General features: G+C 33.1%; 1 long non-coding RNA gene across 1 annotated transcript in view; it reads left to right on the top strand.

Annotated features, from left to right (window-relative positions):
• The window catches only part of LOC309627684, a 484,892-nt gene extending 476,432 nt beyond the window's left edge, over positions 1–8,460 (top strand). The window contains exon 4 of the long non-coding RNA XR_014243910.1: positions 2,160–8,460. This is a non-coding gene — a long non-coding RNA (uncharacterized lncRNA). The remainder of the gene's footprint in view (positions 1–2,159) is intronic.
• Positions 8,461–15,966: the final 7,506 nt, after the last annotated feature.

Genomic DNA, 15,966 nt, shown 5'->3' with positions numbered 1-15,966 from the left:
GAATGAGGGGTGAGAATGAACTCTGGGCACACTTATCTGAAGAAGTGTTGTATTAAAGCAAACTTGGATGTTCTCTTGCCCTTCCATACATGGTGAATTAGTCACAGACCTCTGATAAATCAAAGCTTCTTTTGATCTGCAAGATATTAGCAAAGGCATAAGGGTAAGAGTGCATTTGAACAAACATGTAGTTGTCAAGCGTTCCTTTTGGTGATTACAACAGATTGACATGAAATTCTTTGAGATTCTGCTCTGCTTGCCTTTTGTGAATGTAGAGCGCTTCGGGTTGTGACAAATGTCTATTGCATAAATAAACTGATGGATGAGGGCAGGAAGTTGTTGACAGGTGAGGGTAGTTATTCTGGGCTGTAATCTTAGAAGTAACGATTATATTTTTAGAGCTGATGCTTAGAGTGGTCTAGCCGTGTTTATTTCAAGTGTGGTCTACTCATGGCCAAAACTACTTCAGTTAGCTGAGATCATGAAACAAAAATAATAATACAACTACTTAAGCATGATAATGAAATATAATAGCGTGATTGGGTTATTTTATCTGTACAACTGGAATCCTTCTAAAATAATTAGGTGATCCAGGTACTAAAATGTGAAATTGTGCTATAAATGGAGAAATGTGATAAGATATATTTACCTTGCCCCATTCATTTATTGGAAATTGTCTTTCATTTTTTTCTCCCTTCTCCTTTATCTTTTTCTGAAACCATTGCAAAAAACAATCGAAAACAAAACAAATCAAAACCCACCCTGCAGCAATGCATTATCTATATATTCTTTTTTAATCATTGGCTTCCAAAGTCCCAATTTAACTCAAATTCCTGAGATACAGAAACTTTACGCCCAAGACACTTTCACTTTTTTTTTTACAACGCCATATTTTATTCTTATGAATTCAGTTACTTTAACCAACTCAGTACCACACACATGCATTTTTAAATATACCAACTTACAAATCATCAAACAATGGCTATTCTCCCTACCCAAGAAAACAAGTACTTCTCCATTACAGTTCACCTCAAGACTCGTTTAAATAAACTCATTCCATATTTCTTCCAAGTGACTATCTGTAGTAGCAAAGTCAGATATTGCTTTCTTAGTCACAGCCTCTTTTGAGAGGAAGTAACTATACTGTCAAAGGAGTTAACCAAGTAGGACATTATTTTTCTACGTTATCCTATCCTTTCTAACCACAAATGATTGTTCCAGAAGTGAACAAAAACAGGGTCAGATACCAAATGCATCATTTCTCTTATAAATTTGCTTTGGATATGGGAAACTGAGTCCAGTAAAAAACACTGGGGACTTAAGCTTTGATATTAGAGAAACTGAGTATGGGGTCTTACTGGTTCATGTGCACTCCCAAACAATGGCCTTCAACAGATGGAGCAGGGATATTGGGAAATGAATCACATAAGTCCTAAGAAAAATGGTAACAGAGACAGTGGTTGTATGATTGTATTCCAATGCACATGAAATCTAATTTTACTCCTTGTTTTTTGATATTAGCTGATTTTAACACATTTCTATTCTAAGCAGCTCAGAATGCACTGGATAAAACCCTTCTATGGCTATGTTTACTCACACTCTATCTTTTATTCTTCAGCTCTGAATTATTTACTACTTAAGTAAATAGCCGATTACAATTTTCTCTTTTCTTGTGCAATTGTTCCAGTTTTGTTGCTTGAAGTGCAATGTGTATTTACTTTTGTCCTCCTTTAGAGATGACTTTCATAAGAATGAGAACCATTTTCTCTCACTCTTTATTTACTTTGTAATTCCACCAGTATAGGTAACATTCTGTTATATGCTGATTATATATACTATAGATATAAATAATATATAATATACATAAATTACACATTATATATTAATAATGACATATAATATATATTATTTTGATTAAACAAATATAATAGGATTGGCAAAGAATGCATAACTGCATGTGTTTTTATTTTTATTTTATTGTAACATAGTTGATTTACAATGTTGTATTAGTTTCAGGTGTACAGCAAAGTGATTCAGTCATATACATATATTCATTCTTTTTCAGATTCTTTACCCATATAGGTTATTACAGTACATTGAATAGAGTTCCCTATGCTATACTGTAGATCCTTGTTGGTTACCTATCTTATATATAGTAGTGTGTATATGTTAGTCTCAATCTCCTAATTTATCCCTCTCCCCATGTTTCCCCTTTGGTAACCATAAGTTTGTTTTTAAAGAACAAGAGAGAAAGGTTTTCTTTAAGGCTGTCACTTTCAAATATATTATCATACTTAAGCATTTACATGAAACCACCATTTCAAATTTAATCTCTTCCCTTGCTAAGGTAAGAAGGAAGTATTTTTACTCTCGACCGTATGCCTAAAATACATAAAAAATGAAGTCTCATAGAGAAGAAACATCTATTTTCACCTGAATGTACTAGAAAATATATTTAACCTTATGTGAGGAATACAGTTTGTGGTTAACTATGTATTTTTCTTGCCGATGCCAGTTATCTGTCCTCATAGAGCCTGATTCAATTTGAGAGAGACACTTAAAATGAGATTACAGAATCACAAATTTTCTTAAAGAGAAAAACTGAGTGATACTCTTCATACTTCCCTTGAAGGAGGCATCCCCACAACAGGACAGGACAAGCATGTAATAGAACAGCGGCCGCTAGCACGAATGGTATTTTGTATTCTGAAATCTCATTTTGACTTGACTGTCCTTACAATTTGTTAGGTGGACTATAATAAAGCCCCCAGATGGCATACGTCACCTTTGATGCATGCTGCATTTTACATAATATAAAAATAACTTATGATTCTACAGGGTAATAAATAGCTCAGCAAGAGAATGATGATATGCATGAAACTCCTGAAATGAAGTTGTCTATCCTCCTGTTGAGAAGTGTTGAGTCAGACATCCACTTCTCAGATATTACTGAGGGAAATATTGAACCACACAATGTTAAATTAACAGTTTTATATTGACTAAAACTGAATGGGAAGCCAAAGTGAAACTAATAAATTTGGGTTTCAAGTAATTTTGTGAAAAGTTGAAAAAATTCACCTTTACCTAGTGCACTTTTGTGTTTTTTATCATCCATAACAGGAAGATAAGTGAGATCAAATATTTCATCACTGAAAGAAAATCAGACATTAATGTAAACAGCTAAATGTAAACTAGAATTTTAAAGGATGGATGTAAATACTTTAAAAATTAATGCTATGTTCAGGAGATGATTTGCTATGATGTACAATTTGTAAAAACATATATTTCATTCTTTTTTCCTGTAAGTTTTTGGAAAACATCACCATTTTAGAAGTAGGACACATTTTTCAGTGTGAAATGGTAATACATAGTTTAGCCAAACATTGTAATTATGAAATAAAAACCCTAATAATTATCTGTAAATTAGAATCATGAGAAATTCCCCTTAATAAAGATCAACAGTTGTTATATTATTTGGGACAATGGTCCTCAAATTTTAATCTCTGGTTACTAATACTGAATATTTGGAAAAAGTGAAAATATCTGCACTCCTAGCCCAGAGGTCAACTTATTTGTTTCTAGGGGTTCATGTGAAATCCACTTACCTTTTTTTTAAATCTCTAGGTCTTCAATTACTGTAAAGCTATAACAGCCCAGGAAGATCTCCTCTGTGGATGTCAGAGGTGAGATTCACCCAGAATATTGCAGGACATTTGTTGGCAATAACCTTAGAACCTTAAAGATCTCTCAGAATCATTTAGGGATCATTAGGTTCTGGAAGGTGCTTTAGGAAGAACGCTGCTATATTACTTTCCATATACTAAGTGGGCAGTGAAAATTGTCATGTTTTAATTGTCAAAAGAGAGATTAATTGAGGTGCATATACTCCCCAGTTTAATATAAAACAGATTCCGTTTCTAGAATTCTTCTTGACATAGAAGGAAGAATTGAGGTAACTATAACATATTCTGGTGTTAAAGAAGAGAGGTTAAGGAGAGGTCAGATTCAAAGCACAAGGTTCGAAGTATCGATATTTGCGATGCCATCTCTGGCTCTGAAGTTAGAGCAAGCCATATGCCAAGAAACATGGGCAGCCTTTAGGAATTGAACGTGAACTGCGGGCTGACAATTAACAAGGACATGGGGATCTCAGTCCACAGCCTTAAGGGACTGAATTTCACCAACAACCTGAATGAGCTTGAAGGGTCTTCTTTCTCAGAGCTTCCAGATAACAGCCCAGACTGGCTGATGGTTTGATGTAGGCCATGTGTGATCGTAAGTGGAGAACCCAGTTAAACTCACTCAGACTTCTGACTTAAGAACTGTAAGCTAATAAATGGATATTGTTTTAAGGTGCAAAATCTGTGGTCAATTTTATGCTGTGATAGCAAATTAATACACTTTTATAAATGCGTGCAGGACCTATTGAAGATCATGGAATCTCTCTCACTGGACATCTAGGAACTGGACAATTTCTATTGTGAGGTAGCCATCAAAAGCATTTGTTTTTTCCTTTGGTCTTTGTGAACAATGATTATGTTAAAATGCCATCAGGATCTTGGCTGAATATTGGCAATAGGAAAATTAATACAGAATGAGTACAGAGGTCCGGGATTTGAGGGCTAGACATTGAAAGTAGCAGGACATCTCCTTTTTAAGCTCATCTGATAGTGTCAGCAGCAACATCACTAAAGAAGTTACCAACAGTACCTTCAACAGACCTACCTACTAGCTCCCAGTTCCACTCGGTCCAAAGAACACGGTTGGATATCCTGGGGTGGAAGGAGGGAAAGTCTGAATTTGAAGAGCCCTACATGAGCAAAAGGGTCTCAACTTCCAACCACCCACATAAGGAACCCTATCTATAAATACCAATGAATATCTCATATTTTCCTTGACTGTAGCATAATCCAGATTAAAAGACTGGCAATCTCTCTCTCCTCTCCCCCCAAAAAGGGGGAATAGAGAAGCATGTGAATCCTATTTACATTTAACACATCAAATGAGGGTCTACTATGTTATAAAGTCTAGTAGTTTGTATTCTGACTTTCATTTATGGGAACTATATGAACCAAGTGGGTGTGGCTGCTTCTCTGTCAATACACAATGTGGAGTGATCAACCATAAATGGTTAAAAGGAACTATAAAAGCAACTAGCTTGACATTCTCTATTAATCAGACAACAACAGCTAAAGCAAAAAGATGTGCTCTTTCCAATTTAGGCATGATGTACTCTAGACAGTGAGAGTGACTTTGAAGCATAAAAAGTAGTTAACCTTCCTGGCATGATGCTGTAAAAGGTGTCTTCTTATATCTGTCTGCTTCCAGAATCATTTGGATCAAAGAAAGGTGCCACTAGTCTGGTTTTCTCTTGCGATTCAGACTTCTATTTCAGGGGAAGTAGCAACGTCTTGCTTATTTTCAATCAATTAGTCGTTTCGCCTGTTGCCATAGAGCTGTGCTCTGGTTGTACTGTGAGAAATAAACTTGGACACGTAGTTTCAGAACAATGCATGTTTTTAGCTTAAATCAGTTACGGTCACATCCTTACACTTAGTAACACTTCCAGATTTTTATTAGCTGCTTTCCTCATTAAAATGACAGCATCTAGAAAATATTAGAAAATAGATGTTGTAGGATTATATTAAATGTGAAACTAAGGAGGCAGAGAAGGGGACGTTGGTCGATTATCTGACCAAGGGCAAAATGAAAATTTAAGCAAGCACTCTTGATAGATAAACAGATAAAAGACAAAAATTCATTTTTACAGATACTTCAGTACGATTATTTGGCTGCGTGACGGAATTTCTGCACCAGACTGTCAAGAAACAGATACTTAAAAATTGGCATGCCTGAAAGAAGGAAACATCAGTTGCAAAAATTCTAAAAAATAGCTCAAAAATCATCTCAAATTGCCCACTTATTGATTGTCAACAGAGGTCCCTTCACCATGTCTGTCTCAGAGTGGATGAATTTGTTATATTCTTGTCGATGAGTAGTAGTGGCTGGAGAAAGGACTCCTGATGACGAACATTCGAGAGCAGAATAAGAGTGGAGCACCATGTGCACTTGCAGCTGGAGCTGATAAGATTATTTTGTTTGATATGACGTTTGATTTAAATCCAGCCTGCGGTTTGAGAGATTTTATAATTGCTAAGTGATACACTGAGTTTCAAGAGTTGAAAGAAAAATAACGGTTTCAATGAACAAAATAAGAAGCGATGCTGATATAACTTTCTCACTGCCAGAGTTAGCAGCAATCTGCTGTCGAGATTCAGAATGACACGCAGCAGTGAGACGAGTCATCAAGGCAAACCCAGGCACTAGGCTGTGGAGGTCGAACGTTTGGCAACAGAACAGACACTGAGATAAAAGAGGGTCATTAAGGGGAAGCTTAGATAGTTAAAGAGAAATTATAAAGAGCCCTGTATCTAGGTACTCAGGATTTGTTCAAGAAAAAACAGGAATCTATTTCTGGGGCAAATAACAAAGCCATACACAGTACACTGTTTGTCATTTATCAGATTGATAAAAGTCAAAATGTGCTGTAAATAGAATCTCCTAGTGTTGGTAAGCTGAGACTTTAATATACCATTGGTGGAAATGTCAACTTTTAAACACCATGAATGACAATTTAAATGTTTACCGACAATTTAAAATGTACACATTAGTTTTCAGAGCAATACAGATTCTAGGAAAATTTCCCTCATATATCTCTATATATACGCAGAAAAACAGAAGTGCAGTGTAATCATTAAATAATTATTTGTATTAGCTAAAGATTAGAAACTATGAACATTGAATAATAGAAAACGTTAAATAATGCACATTCGGGGGCTTCCCTGGTGGCGCAGTGGTTGAGAATCTGCCTGTCAATGCAAGGGACACGGGTTCGAGCCCTGGTCTGGGAAGATCCCACATGCCGCGGAGCAACTGGGCCCGTGAGCCACAACTACTGAGCCTGCGCGTCTGGAGCCTGTGCTCGGCAACGAGAGGCCGCGATAGTGAGAGGCCCGCGCACCGCGATGAAGAGTGGCCCCCGCTTGCCGCAACTAGAGAAAGCCCTCGCACAGAAACGAAGACCCAACACAGCCAAAAATAAATAAATAAAATTTTTAAAAAAATTTGTTAAATAATGCACATTCATATCAGAGGAGGCTTTGCAGCCATTTAAAGACTGAGACTGATCTCTGAATACTTATTGAAAACTCCAAGATATATAGTTAAACGAGAAAAATCAAGCTGCAAATGAAGACGTACACATGCTATAAGTTGCAGGGTTTGGGTCCCACTTCCAGATTCTTCCATCTGATCAGGACAATGAGGGCAATAGGCATATTCCAAAATAGACAGTAAAAAGTGCCTGGCTTCCTGGTGATGTCGTTAAACCTCTGTACTTATTTCGAAGTTCTCATGGGGTGGGAGATATAATTTCATTTGTACTTACATTTCTATCAACAGGATCTTTTTTTTTTAACTTCCAACTGATGCATGTATTTATCATACTTTGACTGTTAGTATTAGTGAGTTGTTACATGTTAATCTCTTTGGAAGGTGTAAAGTAATAGAGCTAGTGTTTTATTATGCTCCTTTAAGGGATAATAAGAATAATAATAATGAATATATTTATATTTCCTTAAGGAATATAACAATATAAATATACTTATATATTTTTTATATATAGCATCAATAATTAGTATATACATATGTTTCATTATATTCATTAAGGAAATATATATATATTCCTTAAAAGGAATGGAATAAATTAATATTAGGGAAAAAAAGAGGAAAGGCTACTTCTATGACTTGCCTGAAAATATTTTAAATTCTAAAAAGTTTACCTAAATCTTACAATTATCGATTATAGAGTGTGAAATTTGATGTTAGTGTTTTCAAAGTTTTTATTAGGGTTTTTATGTTGTTGAGTAGAAAAAAATTCTCTACTGAAATTTGCTTTCTTGATATCAGAAAGAACATATTTCTTACAATTTTTCTGAAAGAAGATAACCGTTATGTGGTTGAGATGGTATGTTGGCTATAATTTTGTTAAAAATTCTTCATTTTAATAAGGATTTTAACTATACTCTTTCTGTTTCAATACTTAAGATATGCATAGATTTAGGTTCTGATAGAATTGTATGCCTATATTCAATATCTGCTTATAGGATTTAATGTAGAGGTGACATAAGGATATGGTGTAGGGATTAAGATATTATATAAACAGGTATTCCAATCCCCCCACATATATTTTACTAATATAATGGTTAAGATTATAAAGGACACATTTTACCATAGTAAGGCCCTAAGGAAATAAATCTTGACAATTGGTGCAGCTGCGGTATAATTTCCTTACAGGCAGGTGGTTTGGTTGTGAGACAGGTGATCCCCTGGGTAATCAGAATTGCAAAAGGCATTGATGATCATTTAGATAAAATAGTATAATACTAGAAATAAATCTGGGTGAGAAGTCCAGCCATGTAACACAAACAGCACAGAAGTGAATTAAAAACAGATTTATTTAAAATCCTCCAGGAAAGAAGAAATATCCCGTCAGTAGCATGAGTGAAGAAAATATGTCATCTGCCCTTTGATGTAATTCTGGTCTTTAAACAGAAAAAGACTTCAAAAGTAAAATTAGTAATACTAAATGTTATGTCAAATGGTACAAAATAAGACTTCACCCTCTTGCAGGAAAACCATCAATAATGCTGCTTCACATCAATTGTTCCAAAAATGGGCTTGCAAATTTTTATCATGAGTTTGAGGGAACCAGAACTTTTGAGGATTTTGCTTTGAAGACACCATCTAACCAGCTCTCAGCAACAGAAAGAAATATAAACTGGGGTGAATGTTGCATTGATTATGCAGGATTAGAGAAGACTGTCATTTGTTGTCCTAAACTTTGTCAGATATAGTGCAGGGTAACAGATACGTGATATGATAATGACTCAGAAACCACTTTTTGACAAAGTGATTTTGGGGGTACAAGAAAATGACATATCTATATTCTCTATTTTGGGATGGTATGGGGAGAGTTAATAGTAGATTCAGAAAACCCTTCAGATCAAGTTCCACAGTACACCTGTAGTAGAAGAGGGTTGAGCAGTAACCTTAATGATATATCATTACTGTGTATCTGTATACTGTAGAACTATATATTGTTAACTAATGACATAGAAAATTGTGTAACCTTGATTATATATTAAAAAGTAGTATTAAGACTACATATACAATATGATACCTTTTTACGTATACACTATAAGTAGACATGCTTTACTGGCTGAAGGGCATGAAAATAATGTAGAAGTAGACTCAAATAAGATGATGAAATAATTTTACATTGAATAAGGTTTTGGCTTAGTAAAGGATAAAACTGCATGCCAAAGAGCCTTGCTTTTTCACACAAACATTGTGAAGACAAGCTTTGTTCACTCTGAGCAAAGAGAAATGGAAGGCGGTTGCGGTTGAGACCATATACCCCGTCACACTTTTTAAATTCCCTGCCTCTCTCCCTTGATCATAACATCTACTAGTACCAAGATCTTTTAGCCCATGTAATGACCGAAGGGAAGAAAGTCAGGCAAAGCTTTAAGAAGATTTTACCATTATGAATACTCAAGACCTGGGTAACTTGAATATATACATAGTATATACATAAAACACACAGAGTAACATTGACATATATATAATGTTACTGTGTGTTTTTATGTTTATAACATTGAGGGTGTGTGTGTGTGTATATATATATATATATATATATATATATATATATATATATATATATATACACATACACACACATACGCACACATATATATGTGTGTATATTTACATACACCAACATGAATAAAAATTATCTTTTGATGAGATGCTGGAAATAGGTGTTAGTCTCATCTCATCTTTTTACACTTTTCTAAATTTTCTACTTGTTTATGCATTTAGTGATTTTATCGTTTAGGGAAGTAAAACATTTAAACACATAGAAAGTTAAAAAACAAGCATAAAATAAATTTGGGCCATTGAAGAAAAATATACACTATAGACAAAACACAATAATTCATAAATACAAAGTACAATACAATAAGCAATGCAGCAATAAATAAAATTCCCAGGTATGTGAAGCAAGGATAACATTAGGATAGACGAGAATGGGTATAGATGAGATAATAGGATGACTAGCAAATAGAATTTCCACAACCTAGAAGTGGAGTTAGAAAAGGTGAAGAAGAAATGAGGATGACAAAGGAACATATGCGAAGGTAATCTGATAAGAAATGGAGATGGTAGAGTGTGCTAATGCTAGAAATAAAGAGGGATAGTGCAGATAAGATGAAATCTGTAAGAAGATATCAGTGAACAATTTCACTTAAAATATTAAGAGGGGTGTGCAAAAGGCAGAAATAGAGTTGCATTTGAGAATACATTGAGATTATTATGTATTTGTGTTAAGAATACCCATCTATGTGCAAAGAGAGGAAAATAAATTGAAACATTTAATCTAAATTAACTTTAAGGGTTTTCTAAAACAAATGGTTATAATGTTAAATGAGTTTATTAGAGAGTAATACTAATATTAGTTTTACTTTATTTACGGTATTGATTTGTTCTTGTTTTGTTTGCACATGTTCAAATTTAGTTAATGTGCATAATGAGAAAAATCACATTTGCTTTTAGGCATATGCGGACCATTTTAAAGAAGAAATAATTTTTAAGATGTCTAATAGAAATCAGATAAGTACTGTTTATTTTTCTCTAGAAAATAAGAGATATCACATGGTGATTTTTTTTCTATTTTCTGCTGTTTCTCTATGTACCTTTTTTGTTATGAATCAACAGTTTGATGTAAATGCCATGACTTATTTTCTACATGCATATGTGCAATTCAGTAAATAAATAGAATGGTATAAATAGGATAATATAACTAATTATAATAAAAATCATTAATAGCTAGTATGTGCCAGGTACTGTTCTTACTGCTTTACATATCTTAACTAACCTAATATTTCACAACAGCCCCATTATGTAGGCATTATTATTATTATCCACATTTGCAGAAACTTAGTCTTGTGTAAACAATGTATGTTTCCAAAGATCACCCAACCAGTATGTGGCAGAGCTGAAATCGAGGCGAAGTGGCGTGGTCCCAGAGTTGGTACTCTCAGTCATCAAGTTATATTACCAATCAATGGGTAAAATGTATTCCATTAATATTAATGTATGAATGCCATTTTATATTCACAGATAGCTTCTATTGCTTTAAACAGCTTTAATACAAATATGAATTATATCTGTTTAGTAGACTTTAGCCAAAAATATTCTCTTCCTGTGTTACCTATTTTCAACAAAGAACTTTTTTATATTTAAAAAATCAAAATATCTCTCTCCATTTACATTATTACAAAGTTCATTGGATCATGGCTTTGTGTAACCATGAACAAAATCATCTCATCTCCATTTCCTGAGCTCCTAATTACATGCGGCATGTTAAATCAAGTCCACGTGGGGAAAGGACACTTAATTAATTAATTTAATTAACAGTAAGACAGAAAAGAGGATATGGTTATCATATTATAATCACTCCTTTGGGATATTTTTCTGGCACAATGTGTTCCATATTCGAGTAGTAAAAGAATAGCCACTCTTTATTAGTTTTGTTAATTTGCACCTAAATGAACTCAACACAAAGCCTAGGATAATATATTTCTACTTAGAATTCAGAAAGGGGAATTTTTATATAATCTCAAAATATTTAGGAGCCTTTAAGTTTTCATAATATGATATTTTTGTATTGGGAAAGAGGGATTAATGATAAATACAGTTCCTTTTCTGGCCTGTGTGATTTGCTTCCAGGTAACAGTTGTATAAAGATGAACACTCATAACTAGTCAAGTTCCAACTTAGAGGTAATACTACCTGGAATGGAATCTTGAACAAAATATTGAGGTTTTATTTTCATCAATTTGCTACAAATTCAATTAAATCCAAGAGCTCTTTATTACTTAGAAATTGGGTACTATAAAATGTGACCTTTTTAAATTGAATGTAGTCATGGAGATTGCCTGGTAAACTAGATGTATATATCTGTTGGAACATATAGAGAAGTACATAGACTAATGGTTAATTTTTTTATATTGTAGTAATAATATTTATAAAATATTACATAAAAGTTGCCATATTAATACTTTTTAATTGTACAGTACTGTGGAGATAAGTATATTCACATTGTCTGGCAAACATCACCACCATCCATCTCCAGAACTTTTTCTTCTTCCTAAACTGAAACTCTGTACTCATTAAACACTAATTCCCCCTACCTTCCTTCCCCCAGTCGCTAACAACTACCATTCTAGTTTTTGACGCTACAAGTTTGACTAATCTAGGTACCTCACATAAGTGGAATCATACAGTATTTGTCCTTTTGTGACTGGCTTATTTCACTTAGCATAATATCTTCGAGTTTCATCCATGTTGTAGCATGTGTCAGAATTTCTGTCTTTTTTTTAAAGGCCGAATGATATTCCATTGTATTTACACACCACATTTTGCCTATCTGTCCATCCATCCGTGGACACTTGGGTTGCTTTCCCCCTTTTGGCTATTGTGAGTAATGTTGCTATGAACATGGATGTACAAATATCTGTTTGAGTCTCTGCTTTCAATCCTTTTGGGTATATTCCCAGAAGTGGAAATGCTGGGTAACATGGCAATTCTATATTTAATTTTTGAAGAAATACCATTATGCTTTCCATAGCAGCTGCATCATTTTACATTCCTACCAGCAATGCAGAAGAGTTCTAATTTCTCTACATTCTCTTCAACAATTATTTTCTGAATTTTTTTTTCTTGCTTTATATTCTCACCAACAATTATCTTTTTTGTTGATTTGTTTTATTTTATCCTATAACAGTGATCCTAATGGGTGTGAAATGGTTTGTCATTGTGGTTTAGATTTGCATCCCTAGTGATTAGTGATGTTGAACATCTTTCATGTGCTTATTGGCCATTTGTATATCTCCTTTTGAAAAATGTTTATTAAAGTTCTTTGCCCATTTGAAAATCAGGTTGTTTGTTTTGTTCTTGTTGTTGTTAAATTGTATAAGTTCTTCGTATAGTCTGGATATTAACCTCTTATCAGCTATATGATTTATAAGTATTTTCTCAAACTCCATGGTTTGCCTTTTAACTCTGTTCATAGTGTCCTTTGATGCACAAACGTTTTTAATTTTTTACATAGTCTAACTTATCTATTTTTTCTTCTGTTGCCCGTGTTTTTGGTGTCATAGCCAAGAAATCATTGCCAAGCACAATGTCATAAATCTTTCCCCTTAAGTTTTTTTCTAAGAGTTTTATAGTTTTAATTCTTATGCTTTGGTCTTTGATCCATCTTGAGTTACTTTTTGTATAGTTTATATTGTAAAGATCCTACTTCATTCCTTTGCATCTGGATATCCAGTTTTCACAACATCATTTGTTGAAAATATTATTCTTTTTCTGTTGGCACCCAAGCCAAAAATCATTTGACCATATATGGGAAAGTTTATTTCTTGGCTCTCTGTTCTATTCCATATATATATGTATTCCTAAGTATTTTATCTTACATTTGATGCTATTATAAGTGGAATTTTTTAATTTTCTTTTTGGATTATTCAATGTTAGCGTATAGAAACACAAATATTTTTGAGTGCTAATTTTGTATCCTGCAACTTTGCTGAATTTATTAATCCTAACAGGTATGTGTGTGTGTGCAAGTATGTGTGCATTCATGCACTTGTGTGGATTCTTTTAGATTTTCTACATATAAGACCATGTTGTCTGTGAACAGATTGCTTCCTTTCCAATTTTGATGGCTTTTATTTCTTTTGCTTACCTAATTGCTCTGGTTAGGACTTCTAGTACTATGTTAAATAGAGGTGGTGAAAGTGAGAATACTTGTCTTATTCCTGACCTTAGAGAAAAATATTTAGCTTTCACCATTATATATGTGTGGTTTTTCATATATGACCTTTATTATATTGAAGTAATTTCCTTCTATTCCTAGTTTATTGAGTATTTTTACCATGAAAGGGAGTTGAATTTTGTCAAACACTTTTTGTACATTAATTGAGACTATAACATGGTTTTTTCTTTATTCTGTTAATAAATGGATAATAAAACAGACCATGTTTTATTATTCTAACGAGTTATTAAAGTGACATTGCATGTTGACTTTGCCAAGTAAAGCAAAGCAAATTGCATACAACAGATTGCTATGTCAATGACTGAAATTTACAATCCTTTTTTGCTTGCTATTAAAAAAAAAAAAACTTGTCTGAACTTTTTATTATCCAATTTAAATGATTCATTTGATAATTACTGAAAATTATCCATAATTTTCTACAGAATAAAGCCAAATTTTCTTTTAATAGCATCCAAATAGCTTATGCAGCCCTTTGCTAATGTTAACACTGTTCCTTTTGCTTTGAATACACATCTCAATTTGTCTACTGTTGGTGAATCTTCCAAGTCACCCTTTAAAATAGAGTTCAAATGTTACATCTTCTAAGTTGCATGAGCACCTTTTATATCACTGCATCATCAAACATTACTCTTTAATATAGTTTAAATCTTTTTTCTCTTTCACAAAAATTCACGATTTTAAGGGCACCTTCGACTCCTGGGTAATGTGACTGGCATGAAATGGGCTCTTGATATCTATTTGTTGAATTAAATGAATAAATAACTAATGACCAGACAGAATTATTTTTTTCAAAACTTTTTAAAATTTAAATTTCCAATTGGGCACTTATATATTTATGTTTATATTACTGACTTCTATATTGAAAGCATCATATGGAAGCAGACAGTATCTTAATTTAATGTCTATAGTATCTAGCATATGTATTAGTTGACTCTATTGTAGACGTTTATAATTTTTCAGTTTATTCTTTAATCATGAACCATTTACTCTTCTAACCATAGGTAAATAAGATATTTAAAGTATGAAATGTTTTTCTAAAATAAAATGCTAAATATGAATTAATCTTAAAAAATATTCTCTTGAATCTTTCAAAACAAAGGCAGGTATGTAAGACCTGTCCCTTTAGTTAAAAGTAGTTTTAGTATTCAGCAACAAAATACAGTGGGAGAGTAGAAAGAACATATAATATGTCTAAAGCTGTATATTTAAACTCAGATAACAACAAACTACAGAGTTTTATATGGGGATTCAATTTGCAAAATATCATTAGAATACTTTGAATTGAGGGTCAGTTTCAGTGTAATTGAAATCTTCTCAATATGCATTTATGCATAATAATGGATTTCTAAATCCCCAAGTATTTCTTACTGTGAGAAGACTTTAAGTATGTAAATTATAGTTTAATATAATTTAGCAGTTCAATCAAATGAATAAATAATTGATAAATTAACATGTTCAGTTTTCAGGGTTCCAGTGAAATGTCTGTAGCTCTTAGTATTCAAACTGCTTGATTCTTTCTCCCCGACAATTCCAAATCATTCTGTTGTTGTTCTTTATTTTGAAGATCTATTTGACCAATTTAAGTAGTATAATTTCAGTTTAAGTGTATACATCTAAAATTATAATCCAGAAACCAAAGATAATTTCCTATAATAGTTGTTGAAATGTATTTGTAGCCTGTGCTATAACCACAGCAGAAACTCAATCAAAATCTGTTTGCTAAATAAATGAATGAGTAAATCTGAAATAAAACAGAACTATTTTTTAGGATTATGAATTATATTTAATTAGTAACTAAAAATAAAAGAATTTACAGTTATATCTGTGACATTAGAAATTAATCATATCCAATTTTTTCTTTTTCCCAATCAAAAATTGAAGCCTGGAGAGATCAAATGATATGTCCTGATCACAGTGAGACCAGAGACTTAGGTCATCAAAGTTTGAAATCTTGTGTTTCTCGATCCCCATGTAAGTGTGAAGCCAAAGATTAAATGCTCCCTTCCCCC

This window comes from Balaenoptera borealis, assembly GCF_965194805.1.
Source record: "Balaenoptera borealis genome assembly, chromosome: 4".
Taxonomy (NCBI): domain Eukaryota; kingdom Metazoa; phylum Chordata; class Mammalia; order Artiodactyla; family Balaenopteridae; genus Balaenoptera; species Balaenoptera borealis.
The sequence above is the reverse complement of the archived record's forward strand: the minus strand, read 5'-3'. Positions and strand labels throughout refer to the sequence as shown.